Genomic DNA, 11426 nt, shown 5'->3' on the forward strand with positions numbered 1-11426 from the left:
GAGGGGATTTGCAAACAAGAGGAAGAAGAAGATGAACAGGGGGCTGTGTTCTGTTTCAAAGAAGCTGGCCAAAACGGCGTCGTTTTGGCCCAGCTTCTAATTTTTTTTTAAAAACAGACTGGCCAAAACGGCGTCGTTTTGGACAAAAACGCGCTGGCCAAAACGGCGTCGTTTTGGACCAGACGTGCGAATTTTTTTTTAAAACTCGCTGGCCAAAACGGCGTCGTTTTGGACCAGCGAATTTTTTTTAAAAACCCGCTGGCCAAAACGCCATCGTTTTGGACCAGCGATTTTATTTTTTAAAAGACCTGGCCAAAACGACGTCGTTTTGGCCCAGGTGTTATAAAAAAAAACACAGATCAGTTTCTCTTCTTCTTCCTCCCGAATTTTCATTCCAAAACACCTATTTTCTAAACCCTCAAACCTAAATCCCCAATCTCCACCCCCCACAAACCTTTAACCCTCTTCCCCACCAAGCCTTGAAGCCCCAAATCCTCCATTGTCGCCGCTGCCAGCAGCTCCGCCATTTCCAAAAGCTTGCCTCCACTTCCACCACCTCACAATTCAAGGTAAATTCTAACTCTAAACCTAAATTACTTAAATTGAAATTGAATTTATGATTGTATTATATTGTTTAGATTTATTGGATGTTTCAGTTATGTGTATTTGCTTATTACATTGGCTCTAGTTTTACCGGTTGCTACTGCTTCAGTCGAGAGGGCATTCTCCGTCATGAATATTATCAAAGGTCCACTTCGGAAAAAAATGGGAGATCAATGGTTGAGTGATAGCTTTCTTGTTTATGTTGAGAAGGATGTTTTTGATTGTATTGAAAATGAAGCTATAATGCTACGTTTTCAAAATATGAAACCTCGTCGTGGCCAATTGTAATTTGTAATGTTGTTTTTTTACATGAATTATGAATGAATGTACTCTAGTTTTATTTTCAATGTTATTTTAATCTTTCAAAAAAAAATTGAACTTTTACACTATGACCCCACGACACAAAATTCCTGGGTCCGTCCCTCGACCAAGCCACGACCTCCTCCTTCCCTAGCCCCTTATTCTGAACCTTCCCCTCTTTCCCAACACAATCCATCAACCCAAACCCTTAGTCCACTCCTAAAAACACGGCCTCCATCAACGATGGGTATAGATCTGGCGAAAATTAATATATGAATGTGGGAACTTGATATTCCTGGACTTGTCTGGAAATTTCTTTGCTGGCCAAATACCAAAATATGTATTTACCAATCTAGGGCAACTTGAATATTTCAATCTCTCCATTAACCATTTCTAAGAACCACTGCCATAAAACTTTCCCAATCTTAAATACCTCCATTTAGCAGTGAACCACCTATAATAGGTATGGCGATTTAGATGGTAGGTTTTGATATTTGGATATGTAGGTATGGTGGTTTATATGGTGGAGGATATAGGAGATGGCAATGGGGAGTAGGAGGGGTTGCGAATGTGCGACGGTTGCTGGGGAAAAAGAGAGATAAAGAAGAAGATAAGTTTTTTTATATTAAAATTTCAATTTTTTAATTAAATATAATTAATTTATTATTATTATTATTATTATATTTTTAGTCCACTTTTAAGCAAAAAAAAAAAGAAAAAAAAAAAAGAGGAAGTGGAGGCTGCACATGACACATCATCACTTGTGGAAAAAAAAACTAAAATAGCCTTGCCACATCATCCAAATTGACGGAGTTATGAATGGAGATAACGGTATGGGGCAAAGTGGAACACAAAACCTTAGTCGAGAGGGTTAAGTGAGTCATTTTAACTTCAGAGGGTAAAGTGAGATTTGACCAAAGTTTCGGAGGTGCTACAATAAATAAGCCTTACTTTTTATAACAGATGTTTAATAGTTCTCTCTCTCTCTCTCTCTCTCTCTCTCTCTCTCTCTCTCTCTCTCTCTCTCTCTCTCTCTCTCTCCTTCCTTTTCCTATGTTAATTTTAATTTGGGAATTTAGGGTTTCTGATTTTAGTTTCAATTTTTTAAGATCTTAAAAATAGTTTGGAGTTCAATACCAAACAAGTTTTTAGATCTTAAAATCATTATTTTAAAACTCATGTTTTTAAAATGAATCATAATTTTTTAATTTTTTTTTAGTAAGATACCAAACAGGACCTAAACATGTATTCAAGAAAAGCCCTAAACATCATTTTCTTTCAAAAATAAAAAATAAAAAGAAGAAATTACATGAAAGAAAAAGAAGAGAACCAAATACGCAAGAGCTTGGACTTAGAGTGAGCCGTGGACCTAAGAAAATTGATCAAATGGCACAATATGCCTTCCCGGCTAGGGGTGGGCACTCAAACCTGCGAACTGGAAATCCAAACCGAACCGTACCGAACCAAATCGAAAAAAAACCGAGTTGACAAAAAGGTCAACAATCGGTCAAAAAACGAACTGGACCGGTTTTGGATTCGGTTCCATGTCTTCAAAAACTGGATCGGGCCAAACCGAACCGGTCAAATGAAAAAAATATTTATTTATATTTAATGCTATATATTTAATTTGACAAAAAAAAACAAACAAACTAATATTTATCCAAATTCAATTTCAAAATATCTCTCTTTTTCTAACTTTAATATTTATTTTTATATGAAATTGACAGTCCCGATCTCTTGGACCACAGGAGTCCAAGAAATTGTGGTCACCCACCGTTGGATATTAATCTAATGGTTCAAAATGATATATATAAATGCAATATGACATAAATGATTATTTCCCGATTCAAGTCATAAATGAGTGAACCGTTGAATTTACATCCAACGGTGAGTGACCATAAATCTCTTGGACTACAAGGGTCCAAGAGATCAGGACTGATGAAATTGAATAATTTGTTAATTTTCAAGTAAAAAAATAATATTTCAGTTGAGAATTGTATTAAAAAATAATTTTTATAATCCGGATCAAAACCGAACCGGAATCGAAACTGGACTGGAACCAGTTCAACCCGAACTGGATAGTTTTTGAATTTTTTTTATTAAAACAAACCAAACCAAACCGGATGAATAGTATTAGATTGGTTCTAATTTGAGGCAAAAACCGGTCCAACCCGAACCGTGTCCACTCCTATTGCCGGCATACTCAGTTTCGCCCGCACTTTTACGTGCTTTTAGAAATTCCAAATGACTGAGAGGCTTGTAGATTAAAGGGTGGTCCTTGTCGACCAGCTCATTTGGTACTCGTATCATCTCTTTGTATAGTGAAAGGACTCCGAAAGAGTATCTTACCTCATTTTCCCTCAATGTGACTTTGGGTCTACAGGGTCGGATTCGATTGTTGCTCCAAAATGTGACTCTATGTCTAAGGCTAGCCGAACCAACCAAAATGTAGCAGTCGATTTGATTTAGTTTTAACCATATAAAAAGTCAAATGAACTGTTATGCTTTCGTTCAATTCTGATTTTGAGCTTTAATAAATCAAACTGTTCAACATGGGTTTGTTCTAGTTCGGTTTTCCTCAATGATTTTTGTTAAAACTGAATTGAAGCGAATTGTTATATTACAATTGGTTCGGTTTGTGTTTTGGGTAAAAATCGATTCAATTTGGATCGTGCCCATACTTGTTGCAATGTAAAGACTTAAAAATACGTGGTAAATAAAGCATGAAGAAGTACTATTTCGTGGCATACCTAAAATGCATCACCTGCTATGGATACCACTAAGGAAGGTAGAGGATCAAAAGCTACCCACTCATCATTCTTTGTATTGATCTCCAGGCCACTGACATGATTCTGATGGAGGATGGTGGAAAAGGTCTTGTCTATATATGCCTGCGTAAACGACGTCACCTCCAAGTTTCTTGGGTACTTTGTATTTTATAAGCCGGAGATTGTGAAAAGTCAATAGGAAGTGATCGTTATGGTACTTCACACCATAGCTTTCAAATAGCATTCTTGTCACAGCTTCATCTATCTCTGCCATCACTTCTGCATGCAAATCAACACCCTCACTGTCCAACAAAGAACAAGTTAATTACTCTTGTAACCAAACTAATAAGCTATATAGTTCGAAATCGAACTGGAAAGGCAAAAATATATGTAGAATACTTATACTGAAATTGGTCGTTTCCAATTGGCCAAAATGTCTTGAGTTTCTTGAGGGTTTGTGCCATTAACAATTCCAAAGGTTTTTTTGCCGAGAAGTGGAAGTTACATAGCCAGAACGGAAAGGTTTCTCAGGAGTATCTACGGGGAAATTAAACAACTCGTCAAATGCATCAAAGATGGTTTTGTGAAGTCCCAGAGGGACTTTGCTGGGTAGGATTGTGTTAGTTTAAGGGAGAAGAGGTTTAGAGAGTGGTTGGTAGTGTTTAGGGATGTGGAATAGAAAACTTTTTAAAAGAGTAACAAGGTAATTTTATTTGAATGGAGGAGGAAAGTTACAAAGCTTTAGAGACTTAGTTGGATACAGGACAGCTGGTAGTTTTTAGCTTTTCTTGCTTGATTACATAAGTGGGCTGCTTGCATATTTATAGAGTTGTTAAACCGACTCTCTAAGTTGGCAAATAACTAGTCAAGTTGATTGTTGCATAGTAACCGACTTTATAAAGTGTTTTTAGCCACTAGTTGTTGTCCTATAATTATAGAATTATCTAGTTTCAATAAATTATATAATTAGTAGAATGTTTCTAGTGTAGAGCCGTCTTTAACTTGTCAACTTCTCTTAATTTTTCTAGATTATTCTATATTATTCAAGACACAGGTGTGCATTAATATTAACAGATTGTGATGGGGATATGGTATCTCAAACACGAACCTCCAACAAAACTATACCAACACTAGAAATATAGAACGAACACTGACACAAATTCAATGTGACCAATTGGTCTACAAGAAAAGGTTTAAATAACAACTACCTCCTAGGAATATAAGGAAATATAATTCTAATACAATCAGGAAAACCAAAACAGAAGGAAAATATAAAAGGAAGTAAATCAATAGTAGGAAAGGTCTCCTAATTTATTTTGGGCAATAATCTTTGTGGTAATTAGGAGGCTTGACTGATCTCTTGGGCTTCCCTAGTTTGGCTTGGGATGCTCCTGCATCAGACTCCTCGAGTTGGAAAGGACTCGACCTCGAGTCAAAATCTGGGACTCCATTCTCACCATAATAAGCTTGTAAGTCAGCGACGTTGAATGTAGGCGAGACACCAATGTCATTCGGCAACTCAAGTGCATAAGCATTTTGACCAGTCCTTTTCAATATTTTGTATGGTCCACCACCTCTATCATGCAATTTACCATATTAAATCTCTCATTTCTTAAGTTGATCCACACTAAATCCCCTCCTTGTAACTCCTTGTAACGCCTATGTTTATCAGCACTTTCTTTATACTTTTTGTTGCTCTCTTTAAGTCGAAGACTAACACGTTTGGACCTTCTTGATATGATCAACCAAGTCATTGGCATCCCACTAAAACGACTCTCTACCAGCAAAGGAATTGAATCAGTTGGACTAGAAGGGTTGCGACCATTAACATATTCGAATGGGCTCATTCCAATGCTTCTATTTTTTGACTGGTTATAGGCAAATTTTGCATGTGGTAGAACATCACTCCAGCCCGTTTTATTGTTACTAACCAAAGACCTCAATAAGTTACACAGGGTCCTATTGATAGCCTGTGTCTGACCATCCGTTTGGGGATGATGTGCACTGCTAAATTGGAGCCAAGTCCCCATCTTACGCCACAAAGTCCTCCAAAAATGTCCCACAAACTTGGTGTCTCTATCTGATGTAATTGTAGTAGGAATCCCATGCAATTTGACAATCTCCCAAAAATAAATATGAGCAACATTGCTAGCGTCCATGGTTGTTTTACAAGGAACGAAATAGGCCATCTTTGAAAAACGATCAACAACTACCATGACTGAATCAAATCCTTGTTTTGTCTTCGGAAGGCCAACAACGAAATCCATGCTAATGTCTTCTCACGGTGCTTGTAGTTCTGGCAAAGGAGTATAAAGCCCCGTGTTCTGACTACGACTCTTGGCTAAGTGGCAAGTCCTGCACCTTTGTACGTACCTCTCCACATCTCTTCGCAACTTTGGCCAGTGAAATTTGTTCTCAACTAGATCAATTATTTTGTCTCGTCCAAAGTGTCCTCCATGGCCTCCCCCATGTTGCTCCTCAATTATCCATAACCGTAAAGAATAATCAGGAATGCATAATTTGCTCCCTTTGAACAAATATCCATCTTGAATATGGTAATTTTGTACCGAATTATTTTGCACACATTCGGACCAAATTTCACCAAATTCGTTGTCTCCTTTATATAACTCATGCAATTGCTCAAAACCTTCCACTCTAACTTGCATGACAGATAATAAGGCCACCTTGCGACTTAAAGCATCCGCTACTTTATTGTGGATTCCAGCCTTGTGTTTAAGCACAAAATTGTACTCCTACAATTCTTCCACCCATCTAGCATGTCTCCGATTCAGTTTGTGTTGCCCATTGATAAATCTCAATGCTTCATGATCAGAGTAAAGGATAAATTCCTTGTAAATCAGATATTGCCTCCATTCTCTAAGAGATCACATAATGGCATAAAACTCAATATCATAAGTGGAGTAGCGTTGCATAGTGTCATTGAGTTTTTCACTAAAGAAAGCAACTGGTCTCCCCTCCTGGCTAAGAACAGCTCCAATCCCAACTTTGGATTCATCACAATCTACCTCAAAAACCTTTTTGTAATCAAGTAGAATCAATAATGGTGCTTTAGTCATAGCTTTCTTTATGGCTTGAAAGCTCTTCTCTGCAGTTTCAGTCCATTTGAAAATATTATGCTTCATACAATCAGTCAAGGGTCCATAATAGAACTGAAATTTCTCATAAATCTTTGGTGGAATGAAGCTAAGCCATGGAAACTTTGCACCCCATGGACAGATTGTGGATAGGCCACCCTTTTATTACTTCAATTTTTTTTAATATCCATTTTAATACCATCTGATGATATCACATACCCCAGAAAAAATTAAACTCTCTGTCAAAAATTCACACTTCTTCAAATTGGCAAAGAGTTGCTGCTCCCGTAAAACTTCAAAAATTTGTCTCAAGTGCTCCAGATGTTGAACAACATTATGACTATAAACCAGAATATTGTTAAAGTAAACAACCACAAACTTCCCAATAAAAGGACGAAATACCTGGTTCATGAGTCTCACAAATGTGCTAAGAGCATTTATAAATCCAAAGGGCATCACCAACCATTCAAATAAACCATCCCGAGTTTTAAAGGTTGTCTTCCATTCGTCACCGGACCTCATTCGTATTTGGTGGTATCCACTCCTTAAGTCTATTTTAGAAAATATTTTTGCTCCCGACAAGTGATCCAACATATCATCTAGATGAGGAATTAGAAATCTGTACTTCATGGTGATCTTATTTATTGCCCGACTGCTGATGCACATACACCAAGTCCTTTTTTTTTTTTTTTGGAGCAAGCAATGGTACTGCACACAAGCTCATGCTCTCCCGAATCACCCCTTTCTTCAACAATTCTGTCACTTGCCTATTCAGCTCCTTGTACTCTAATGGGCTCATCCAATAATAAGCTTTATTTGGGAGAGTTGAACCTGGAATCAAATCTATGCAATGTTAGATGTCTTGCATAGGAAGTAACCCAGCCGGTAATTCTTTAGGAATAACATCATTAAATTCCTGCAAAAGAGGTGTTAATTCTTTAGGAATATTAAGAACTGCTAAAATATGAAAACTATGAGAGAATATTTGTTTGTGGGAATTTTGTGTATTCTTCTCCTTGTAGGAGGTCATATTTATAATACAACGAAACCTGAATGGGCAAGTAAATAATAAATTCCTAAATCTATTTACAGTAAGAAATCAGGAATTAAAGTAAATCAATTACAATTATAATAGGAATTCTTGGTGTGTAAGGAAAGTAAGTCAATATCCACAAGTCACGCCAACACTCCCCCTCACGTTGGTGCATAGATGTCGCCAATGCCCAACTGATCCAATGAATTGTGGAATGCTTTACTGGAAATTGCCTTTGTCAAAATATCCGCCAATTGATCCTCGGATTTCACAAAAGGAAACTGAAACACTTTAGCCTCAAGCTTCTGTTTGATGAAGTGTCGATCCACCTCAACATGTTTAGTACGATCATGTTGAACCGGATTCTGTGCAATGGCTATAGCAGCCTTGTTGTCACAAAAGAGATTCATTGTGGATGTAGGTTTATACCCAAGTTCAGTAAGCAACTTTCTTAACCAAAGAAGTTCACAAATCCCTTTAGTCATGCCTCTGAACTCGGCTTCTGCACTGGATAAAGCTACTACATTCTGTTTCTTGCTCCTCCATGTCACCAAATTACCTCCCACGAATGTGAAGTAACCCGATGTGGATTTTCTATCTGTTACATTACCTGCCCAATCTGCATCTGAATAACCATCAATATTTAGATGACCATGCTTTGAGAACATAAGTCCTTTTCCAGGTGTAGACTTCAAATATCTAAGTATCCGAAGAACTGCATTCATGTGGTCTTCACTTGGAGAGTGCATAAATTGACTGACAACTCTCACCGCATAAGCAATGTCTGGTCAAGTATGTGACAAATAGATCAATCTTCCCACTAACCTTTGGTATCTTTCTTTGTTAGTTGGAACTTGATCCGGATATTCTCCAAGATGATGATTCTGAACAATAGGAGTGTCCGCAGGTTTGCAATCTAGCATTCCTATGTCCGTCAACAAGTCCAAGACATATTTCCTTTGAGATAGAAATATGCCTTGCTGCGATCGAGCCACCTCAATTCCCAAGAAATACTTGAGTCCACCTAGATCCTTCATCTCAAACTCAGTAGCCAAATAGTCTTGTAGCTGTGATATTTCCTGTTTATCATTCCCAATAATAATCATATCATCAACATAGATTATTAATGCTGTTACCTTCCCTTTCCGATGTTTCAAGAACAGAGTATGATCTGAGTTGCACTGTTTGAAACCATTGTTCTTCATTGCCATGGTGAACCGTCCAAACCATGCACGCGGTGACTGTTTCAATCCATACAATGCTTTTCTTAACCTGCAAACTATTCCAGTCTGAGTAGTATTATATCCAGGAGGAATGTCCATGTACACCTCCTCCGTGAGTTCGCCATGTAGAAAAGCATTCTTTACATCAAACTGGTGTAGTGGCCAATCCAAATTAGCTGCAAGGGACAATAAGACTCTGACGGTGTTTAACTTTGCAACTGGTGCAAAAGTTTCTTCATAGTCTATACCATAGGTCTGTGTGTACCCTTTTGCCACAAGTCTTGCCTTGTATCGCTCGATAGATCCATCTGCATTATGTTTTATAGTAAACACCCATCTACATCCGATAGTCTTTTTTCCTCGTGGTATAGTCTCCAATGTCCAAGTCTGATTTTTCTCAAGAGCTTTCATCTCCTCTTTTATAGCTTGGACCCACTTAGGATCTTTCAATGCTTCAAAGACCTTGGTTGGAATATGGATAGCAGACAACTGATGCACAAAAGCCTTGAGTGGTTCAGACAGCTTCTCAGAGGATACATGATTTGCAATTGGATACTTGGATGTCTTGCCAATATCAGGTGAATAACGGTTTGGTGGCTTCCCACGATTTTGCCTGAAAGGTAATTGATATCCAATAGTTTTATCCTCTAAATGCACAAGTCTAGTAGGAGTATTTACCTCAAAGATATTCTCAGGAGATTGGTCCGTTAGTACTGTTGAATGAGAGGGGGGTCTTCATCTTGTTGTTCTGAGTTGTCTGTAAGAGTAATGACTCAAATCAAAAACATCTTCGCAAGGGTTAGGCGATCGATCGTTGTTTGGCAGAGAGCATTCGCACGTGCCAGACTCGGGACGATCGATTGTTATTGTTTCTTGGCCGAGAGCAATCTTCGTGCATAGATGAATATCCTCATGTTCCAAGCTGCTCCAATTGAGCTCTTCACTCGGTATCTCCCCCTGAAGAGTAGAATTGGATGCTGGGTCATAGAAGAACATATCTGATTCTAGAAAGGTGACATCCAAAGTGACATAGGTTCGCCGGGTAGGAGGGTGATAACATCGGTAGCCTTTCTGATGAGTGGCATAACCCAAAAAAACACAACGAAGCGCACATGGATCAAGTTTGCTTCGTTGATTTTTGTGGAGATGAACGAAGGCCACACAGCCAAAAATGCGAGGGGTAAGCACCAAAACAGAGGGCAGAGGCCCGTGTTGCGCGAGCACTTGTAATGGAGTTTTGAAGTTCAAGACCCCAGATGGCATGAGGTTGATAAGGTGGACAGCAGTGACAGCAGCATCATCCCAGTGATGACGAGGAACATGGCCATCAATGAGAAGAGCACGGGCTGTTTCAAGGAGATGACGATTCTTCCGTTCGGCAACACCATTTTGTTGTGGTGTCTGGGGGCAAGTTGTCTCATGAATAATGCCATGTGTCTGGAGGTAAGTCTGAAAATCATGATTAACAAATTCTCCACCGTTGTCAGAGCGAAGAATCTGTATTCGAGCATTGAACTGTGTTTCCATCTGTTTGTGAAAGGATTGGAACAGGGAAAACACTTCATTCTTATTTTTCATCAAATAAAGTCATGTCATCCGTGTACAATCATTTATGAATGTGACAAACCAACGAATACCAGAATGAGTAGAAATAGGTGAGGGTCCCCAAACATCAGAATGAATTAAAGCAAAAGGAATAGTACTTTTATTCATACTTAAAGGATAGGATGCTCTATGACTCTTGGCTAGAATGCAAGTGTCACATTTAAAATATGAGTCCTTAAAGACAGAAAACAACTCGGGCAATAAGTGTCTCATATAACCAAAAGATGGATGCCCCAAACGTCGGTGCCAGAGCCAAATTTGTTGGTGCTTGTCATCAGACGGATGCTTTACACTATTGGCACGTCCCATACTGAAGTCATCCACATAGTACAGCCCCCCTGTTTTAGTACCACGCCCAATGATCTCCTTGGTGAGAATATCCTGTAGTAAACAAAAATTGGGATAAATTAGTGCACAACAATTTAGTTGTTCAGTGGCCTGACTTACAGACATTAATTTATTAGACAAAGATGGAACGAGTAGAGTATTAGAAAGGGACAGAGAAGGTGAAAGGGCAACAGTGCCGGCCCCTGTCACAGGATAGGTAACTCCATTTGCATTGGCAATACTTGTGCGGCGGGGTGTAGTGGTGTGCAAAAAATCATTCGGATCAAAGGTCATATGATCAGTGGCGCTAGAATCAATTATCCAACCAGTAGTATCTCGTAGATCAGAAGTATGAAATGCATAACCACAGTTACCTGAGACATCCGGAAGCTCGGGACTATCAAGAGTATCTACCTGCGGGAACAAGGCTAATTGGGGTTCGGTAGAGACAAGAGCAACACGTTCGGAATTA

The 11426-nt window shown here is 38.6% G+C and overlaps 1 long non-coding RNA gene and 1 pseudogene across 1 annotated transcript; one reads left to right on the plus strand and one right to left on the minus strand.

Annotated features, from left to right (window-relative positions):
• The first annotated feature begins 328 nt into the window (after nt 1-328).
• LOC117626881 lies at nt 329-943 on the plus strand. Its single transcript, XR_004585660.1, has 2 exons — nt 329-569; nt 689-943. It is a non-coding gene; the product is annotated as an uncharacterized LOC117626881 (long non-coding RNA).
• Nucleotides 944-2285: 1342 nt separating this feature from the next.
• Nucleotides 2286-11426, minus strand: part of LOC117628873 — a 21400-nt pseudogene continuing 12259 nt past the window's right edge.

This window comes from Prunus dulcis, chromosome 5 (genome assembly GCF_902201215.1).
Source record: "Prunus dulcis chromosome 5, ALMONDv2, whole genome shotgun sequence".
NCBI lineage: Eukaryota > Viridiplantae > Streptophyta > Magnoliopsida > Rosales > Rosaceae > Prunus > Prunus dulcis.